Genomic DNA, 9,242 nt, shown 5'->3' with positions numbered 1-9,242 from the left:
ATACACAGGACAATGTATACAGCGTGCTTATATGATATGATTTCCTTCTGCTAATGTTGTGACACAGAATCTTTATACACTTTGATGGTAAAGAAATGTTATGTGATGAGAATTTGACATGACAGCAATGGGATCGTATTCACGTTTGGCATCAGTGAAGCACTCAACATCTTGCTTGAATAAGCCCTCCTTTTGAGATGAAAGATGGATGGAGTTCATGGATTTGTTCATCTGTGTAGCATCTTCCTCTATTAGAATTCACTCTCAGCACGGAGCTCTTCTGAATCCCATTACTTTCCTCATCGTGCAACTGACTTCAAACTCTTCAGACAATATGAAATACCTGTTTGCTGTAGCCTTGACAACAGTGGCTCTGCTCCATCTTCGCTGTAACCTCTTTTCCCCCTCTCACTCTCTCAGAAGGAGTTGAACTCTGTTTGAGAGCAAAGAGCCGTAAGCAGTCTGACTGGATGGCAGGAAACCTCAGTGTTTTATGAGGATAAAGAGCTCTGACCCAATTAGCTGTCTTTGTTAAATAAAACTCCACTGGCCCTCATTTAAACCGCCACGCAGCCCCGTAACACTCCTCCCCTGCTTGTGTTTTTACAGTACAAAGTGATTACAGATTTAATTAGCTGAGGACCTTGCTTCAGGGAGACTCCTGTATCCATATTGATATTTCTGCAGAGTTTGGAGATAGAGGCCTCGGCTCTGTGATGATGACTTACGAGGGAGGCTGCAGAAAAATATAATGAAAAGATGATTTGCAACTTTTGCTCGCTCCCGTTTACTTTTTCCCCTGAGGCTAATCACGCTGTTGCAGGATGATGCTGAGAATTATGCAGAGAGCAAGAGGCTGATCAATGCCGTCTCACTGCTGGAGCCTTGGATGTAAACAGGCCTGCAGTCAAGATAACAGATTTTATGGTTTTGACATGTGAGGATGTTCTAGTACTAAGCTGCTGAAATGTATTAACTGTATGCACACCTTAATTCCATATTAAAAAAAAGAAAAAACTTGGACTACATAATAAGAACGGAGTAGAAGTAAAATTGTCCCACCCTTCCTTTTCTCTATACATACAACAGAGCTAGCAAGAGTCTTGATGGGTTTAGGCACATATATGGTAAGCGTTAAGCTATTAAAAGGCTAGGTAAAAGTTATGGAAAGATAGTGGTTATGGCTAATAAAACTGCCAACATTACTTGCATGTCTATAAGGCAGCTGAACCCTGGTGTCCTGCATGAAAGTCACTCAGAAACACACCTATCCATGTAAGGCAATTGTGCACTATTAACATAATTCCTAGGGATAGGCTGATATTGCTGCATGTTAAGATAAAAAAATTAAAATATGACATGCCATGAGAATAACCATGAAAACAGTTATTCCCCCCAAACGTCTTGCAGGAATTCATCCTACTTTCAGTGATGTACCTAGAATTTCTGGGCTTGTTTTGGAGTTTTGTTCAAATATTAACAAGGAGAAATCCACTGTAGAAGAGGCAGAGAAACCAGTTGTACTACACCAGATTACAATGCAGCCTTCACTAGAACACTCTTGTTGATACTATTGTTATTATCTTATATTAGTTTAATATTACTAGGGACTGAGCATGAAGCATTCAAGGTCTCTATTGGAACTGAAGGAATAATTATTTTCTTTCTTTTTTCTGCAAAGTAATCTCAATTTTGGGGGCCTAACCGTGCTTGAAAATTTGCCAAACTTTGCACACACGTCAGAAAAAGGCAAAAAATTTAATATTTTATGAGTCTTGTGCATGGGCGTGTCAAAATGGCTCGCTAGCAGCCCCTACAGAGCAGCCCTCGGATAAAGTTTCACCTACGTGTACAAAATTTCTGTGGTATGCGTATCATGTACAAATGTACAAAAAAGCCTCTTGGAGAGATGCCTGACACCCAACAGGAAGTCGGACATTTTGGATTTAATGGTCATTTTTGCCGATTCACGCAATTTGTACTTTACAGCATAGCACCAATTAAATCCAATTTGTACATCTGCACTAAATTTTAAATGTATAGTAAGAGCAAATTTTGTGAGTTGTTGGCTTTGTGAAACGCTGTCTACTACGAAATCGTTATTATTGGTCCACTCTTATAAATTCGGCACATGTGACACATGAAGTTATTCCTTTCTTTGTATATAGTGTCAGTTTGTCCCGGTGTGTTGCACTACTGACGTGTAAACTGCTCCGTCACTAGGCAGCAGATCAGCTGCTGAGATGAGTGCAGCACAGCACTGCGCACACAGTTATTTCTTACTGTATACCTGTTTGGTCCATGAAAGGACTTCATTTCAGTGGAACTTTCTGTTGCTGCAGCAGAAACGTTCATTAAAAGATGTATTTTTGAAAGCAGTATTCATTTGATTGTCTAGACTGGTAATTAGCACGTGCCTAAACCAACCTCGAGTTTAATTTAAAAGCTGATAGCTAAATGAGAGAATGTGTCATAATCTGAAGTCGATTATTTGTTTCAATAATCGATAGATTAATCAACTATCAAAATAGTCGTTAGTTGCAGCCCTAGCTGTAACTTGACTGTACATGATAAAATCTGTACCAAATTTTACATGTTTGATAAGAGTCCTGCCCTGAACACATGTACAGGATATGTATATATCCTGTATATGTGTTCAGGTGTGGGATGTATATATATGATACACAATATCCATCTATAGTCATAGCACCACCTGCTGGCAACAGGAAGTGACCTTCAACGAAGCTGGCCCTGCTGCACATTTTACCTACATGTACGAAATTTTTGTGGCTCATGTGTCGTCTCTTGGAGCCATTGCCTAAACCCAACACATAGTCAGGCATTTTGGATTTAATGGTCATTTTTGGATGATTTACACACTCACTACTTAAACAAACTCCTCCTAGAGAATTAGTCAGACCGACTTCAGATTTTTGCTGTCTAGTGTCATCCCACTGACGATTAAACGTTTTACAAACAGTGAGTTTTCATGAAATGGCGTGCCGATGGTGTGGTGTCCAAAATCGATCAGTGTACATGCTCATATCTGCACCAAACTTTACATGCTTGATAATGGTCCCTCCCCAAACGCATCTACATAATTCAATTATAGTGGTACTGCCACCTATTGGCAACAGGAAGTAAACTCTGTCTGACACTCATCGTGCAATTTAAATCTTTCACAATGTGTTCCACACTTATTGATATTTTAAGATAAAATATTACATAATGTTGCTTTAAGTCCAGCTAAGTTCTGAGGAAATGTAAGAAGTCATGTACAGCACCCAAGGTTTAATTAAAAATTTTGTGAGTGTTCCCATTATAACAGGATGAGAAGGATCTTATTGTAAAGCACAGGTTTTAGCATGAAAGTCTTCAACAGAATGGTAATAAAAGCTTAAATGAAATGACATGAAAGGTTCACATCGATATGCATTTCTTTTGTTGAAATGTAGCCTAAAAGCTGTGTGCTTTTTATAATGACTGTACTGAGCATACAGTACGGTGCTGAATGGCAGACTGAGAGGTAACGTGCTGGAGCCAGAGAGGGAAAGAAAATGAGGGTGGAGATTTTAGAGGTGTCAGAGCGGCTTGTCAAACTCCCTGCACGTACTATGAATATTTCAATACTGACACACAGCAGCTTCCTGGCTGCACCCCTAGAGACAGACAAAGACAAAGAAACAGAGATAAACAGATTCTGTAGATAGATGAGGTAGGTAGGTAGGTAGGTAGGTAGGTAGATAGTAGGTAGATAGATATACCAATTGATAGATAGACTGATGAATAGATAGATCACCCCACTCTAGCCCACCCCCCTCAACTCCATGGATACCTGTCTCAGGCTTCATCTCTGAGCCCTAAATTTCACAAGGCAGGTCTGACAGGAATAGCTCTATACAGCTGACAGCACTGCCTTCCAGCGCCAACAGGGGATGTCTGAGAGCTCACCCACATCACACTAGCAGGTAACACCCAGGACAGACCGACAGACACACAAACAAACTACATTCAAACTCAGAACACACCCACTCATGCAAATTACACTATGCATGAACAGTTGGAGAGCGAACACCAGGTAGGAAAACTGCGGATTTGGTGCAGTGGTAAGAAAGACAAATAAGATTAGGACTCTACCATGGCATCTTAGTGAGGCTATACTTAAGCACAGCAGTGCTTCAAGTTGAATGCTTACGTCAGAACGCTAACACGCTTACAATGACAACACCTTAGCTTAGCAAAAGTTTTGCTCGTACGCATGCTCAAACTCATGAGCTAGCATAATCGGACACACAGAGCTTGAATTAAAACACAAAATCACAACATATTTCGCATGGTTTGGAGTAAAGTTAGTTTACCTGTCCAATGGGATGAAAGCCAACTCTGTCTGTTTTGTCGCTTCCAAGAAATAGTGGAGGTCTCTCCGTGACTCAAGCCTTTCTGATGTTTACTGTGTTTTCACCTGAAGTCAATATGATTCTCATTTTGCCTGACGAGCTCCAGCACAAACTTTGTTATTGGTTTGTATCCTTATGTGGAGTTTGTGTTGGAGTCTGTTTTGTGCTGGGAGCCGGTTGTTTTATGGTCTTAGCGGGACTCCGTGTGTTGTTGCTGTGTGTACAGTTCAGAATTAGAAGGCAAGAGGCCTTAAACAAGAGTCAGGAGTCTTCACATCTGGATTAGACATACTGGCCATCAGAGGTAACAGGATCATTTTTACAACCCCTTTACACGCAGGCAAAAATGATTATTCATTTCATTTAAACTACATATAGCCCCTTTAATAGAAAGTACAGCTGAGGCTGATGGAAATGTTTGTTTTGAAGGTTTATAAAGGTTCATAAAACAATGTGCTTGAGAAATTGATATTTTGGTATAATGATGGCGCTAGATGGAAAGTTAAGTGATCAACGTTATTACAATTCATTCTGAGGCGAACATAAATGTCTATGTCTGTACCAAATTAAGTAGTTGTTGAGAAATTTCACTCAAAACCATAAATTCATTCTCCTGGTGGTGCCAGAGGAAAAGTCAAGAGATCACCAAAGTAGGAAGGAAAAATCTTCTGGGAAACTTGAATGTACAACATTTGCCAATCCATCTGAGATTTGCTAAGATATTTCCCTGTATAAGTGAGATAGTGATCTGCAGGTTGCAATAGATAAGAAAGTGGAATCACCAAATTAAATGTTTTGTTCAGTCCTCACACTGGAAGCGTCATTTTTGAGCTTCTACTACCGTGAAAAGCTCTCTGTGACCCGTTTTTTCCTGTCCACTGCACGGCTTCATACCCCACAGGGAGCATTTCAGAATCAGAGTGTTTTGCTCTCCTGATTTTGTTTTTCTGATAATTAGTCCTTGATTTTTTCCTCCTTCCACCGTTGTTTTAATTTTGTGTATTGTTGAGTTACGATCGGGAGTCTCCACAGGGTGTTGCATTTTGAAAATTGACTGGATTTTCTATGCCGTTCCGTGTCTGTCCGCCCGGTTCATCTGCTTTGTGCTGCTTGACGCGGCTTCAGTCGAAAATAGACTTGCCGTGTATTCTCTGTGTAGCGAGAGAGAATCACGTCTAGCACACTTTTGGGATGCACTGCAGTGCAGGGTTATGGTGGTGCTTGAGGAAACCAAAGCCAACAAAGTTAGTTGGCTTCATCCTTTTGGGACCATGGGTATCTGTCCCGAATTCATTCATAGCAATCCATTCAGTAGTTGTAGAGATATATCAGTCTGGATCAAAATGGTGGACTGACAGACCAACAGACCAATATTACTATCCCTTGAGCTTTGCCACTAGTCATCACCTATTCTTGAAAGTTTTTCTGGACAGCTTTGTAGAAGCTTGCCAAACAATACTTGCCAATTCTGCTGGTACACTTAGACAAGATTACCCATCACAGAAAAACTACCACATTTGACTGGGAGCTTGTGTTAGTTTCCAGTTCAGCTAAAGGCTCATGCAGACTACACGATTTTCAGCGTCGGGCGATGGCCGTGCCGTTCACACTACACAACTTGCCTCTTGTGATGGGAGTCTTGAAGTCATTGTGGCGTTCACACTACGTGACTGATCGGTGACAGGGGGTCACACACTACACGAGCTGACAGTGGCTGTGTCACCCGAAGCTGGTCTCCAAACCACGTTTTGTCAAGAAAACACAAGTGAAACGGGAAATGGCGCAAACCTACACAAAAAACAGCTGTTGTTTGTTATTATAAAGAAACCAATTATAAAGACAAAAAATCGGGGTGAAAGAATGGATTAGCACTTGCAAGTAGCAGGGATCGTCTGAGCTACAGAGAGAGCTGGAGGTGAGTAAAAACTGTTTTGCGGTGAAAAAGTAGTTGCCTGTTCTGTCAGCTGCCTGGTCTCATTGGCTGCATGTGGATGTCGAGTCCACCGACTCTGCCAGATATTTGGCAGGTTAGATATCTGGCAGACGTCAGCGATGTGTCAGAAATGTGTCGAGGAGCCGTTGTAATATGCCATTGTGTAGTTCACACATAACAACTGCTGACTGCCAATTGACCACTGATTTACTGACTCGCCGAGCTCGCCGAGCAGCAAATCAGGCTAAAAATCGTGTAGTGTGAACCAGGCTTAAGATAAACACACACAACGTAAACCGGTCCATGCCACAACCTGCCTCTGCTCAGTGGACTACTGAGATAATAATACTCCAGTAATCAGAAAACTCCATTTCTCCAGGGAGAAGCAATCACAAAGCAAATATGGCACCTTTTTTTATCATTTCAAGCAGCATATTGGTGCAACAAAAAACTATTTTAGATTTGTCTTTTTACTTCTTCGAACTAATTACTTATTACAAAAGGATTTTTGCAGCAATGTCAACAAACACTAAACTTTTTTGAACGTGGTCCTCAAGGATCGACACAGTACAAAGTCCAACTATCCCCTTCACAGGTGTACCCTGGATGTTCTTTTCACCTCCAACACATTTTGTACATACTGGAGCTATAAAATGCAAGCCAACATGATGCAGTTGACTGTCTGAGGCATGTTGCAATAAATAGATAGATAGTTTTATTTTGGCCGCTTCATGTTAAGAGCTATGTTATGATTTAAAGAATGTTGTACTGATCAATATGTACGCATCAGATGAGCTGAGGTTTACTTTGGCAGTGGAAGGAGAAGGGCCACTAAAGCGGTAAATCTGACCAGAAGCACTTACTTCCACTGCATATCCTATGGGCCATTATTGGTGGGTTTGCTCACACATCAAAGTGGCAGGGGTCTTCCAGGCTAAAAAGGAATAAGAAACAAAGGACCATTAAATCACTGAGTGAGACCATGCTTCGAGCAACACACACGTGAACACGCAGACACACTTAAACACTGCAGTATAAGGGCTGTGAAGAGAGATTAGGACCCAAAGAGAAAGATGGAGAGAGGAGAGGGAGAGAAAAGGAGCGCGACATTGATTTTCCTCCTCTGAAGTGCCAGTTCATCATTCTGTGAGACACACTCTATCGATCCCCCGCCTTTAGTTTGTTTGTAATTTTGGGGGCTCAAAACCGTTCACAAAGATAGATCCTCTTATATGCCACTTGCCTCCGAGATGAAGAATGGAGGGATCAAAGGATGTGTGACCTCATTTTGCGAGGTGCGCCTCACTCAGTTGGTTTTTGTGGTCCTGTTTAAGAAGGGAGCTTTGGAGTGGACAGACGTGGGGGGAATCCAGTCAGCTGAATCATCCATAAGTTATTCTTTCTGCTTATATCCTATATTAGTAGCACAAAACATTATTTTTAAGTGTTAAGTTTATCTGCATTAGTAGATTTTAAGGTTACACAACGGGAGAGTTTTACAGAAAAATTCTCATCAATCTTCAGATCTTTAGCCTTTCTTCTTCGCTTCTACATCCTCTGGTATAGAGTAAACACAGATATGAGCATCTATATGCAGTTTATTAAAATCACATTACATAACTTCTGGACATAGAAGTTCAACCTTCAAGCAATTACCTCCTGCTGCCTTGGAGCTGGAGCCAATGTGCTAAGTTGCCAAGTGCAGTTTTAACTAAAAACCTCTAATGCCCCTCAAAAAGCTCTTTACTGGATCGTTTCTTGTTACTTCCTATGGCTGAAAAGCTGTTACATTTGCCTTTTCAAGCAAATAATCTTATGTGTGGTGCAACAATATTTCAATAAGCATGCGATCATAAGTGGAGCTTTTGTAAAGGATGCAACTATGAAATTTTCAGAAAAAGCTTCCTCTGTGAAACAACTTCAACCTTTAGCCAGTAGAAAAGTCTTTGTTAGTTGGTTTTACAACCTAGTAGCTTTGGCCACCACTTATGACAGCATTTTGCTTACCACATTGCAGAATGGTGGGTCAAAAATGGGGTGTAACTGTAATATCTTGCCTTTGTTGTCTCTTCATGTGAGTCTGCTTGACCTTTTGGTCGGATTTTTAGCAATGTCACTGCATTCCCAGATCTAAGTAAGGAGGTTGGGGATAAATATACCAAGAAGAAAGAGTAATTGTTGTTAGGTGGGTCAACCATGTTTCAATGGGATAAATACTTCTCTTCTGTAACGTGCAGAAAAGGATTTCACTGCTAACATTATGTTGGTAGGAGCTTATTCATGGCAGGCCGTTTTCCACTGTGACCTGCATAGCTACCAGGAAAATTCTTAACCTGAGACACCACCCACATACAGCCTTACCTTAACATCTCATCTGCATTTTATCATGCCCCCTCCCCCTCATATTCAGAGCAACGGGAAGCTATCACCTCATAATACCTTCAGAGATACCAAGAGAATACATGAAGGTCATAGCACTATGGCATACAATACAACAACTCCAGGAAAACATCCTTTAACCAGGGTTGAACAGAACAAAACAAACAAACAGAAACACCCACTCACAAAAAAGTGTTCCAAAGCAAACCATTATTCTCACATCTTAATGTTCCCTATTCTTCATGCTCACTAGATTTTTGTAATTGATTAATCACTACGCCAACACAACCACCACTCTTACCCACTATAACAAGGCTGAAATGAGGTAAAAAAAAAACTAGCTAAAATATTAGGCAGTAGCTATTAACATCTGAAATTTATAATTTCCTTCAGCTGGTTATATTTTTTTAAGCCACAATGCAAACACCTTAAAAATATTCTTTTTTGTGTATACACACACACACACACACACACACACACACACACACACACACACACACGTCTAACCAAACACTACAGCAGCTGAAATCATC

Source organism: Micropterus dolomieu, linkage group LG22, assembly GCF_021292245.1.
Source record: "Micropterus dolomieu isolate WLL.071019.BEF.003 ecotype Adirondacks linkage group LG22, ASM2129224v1, whole genome shotgun sequence".
Classification (NCBI taxonomy): domain Eukaryota; kingdom Metazoa; phylum Chordata; class Actinopteri; order Centrarchiformes; family Centrarchidae; genus Micropterus; species Micropterus dolomieu.
This window is presented reverse-complemented; position numbering follows the sequence as displayed.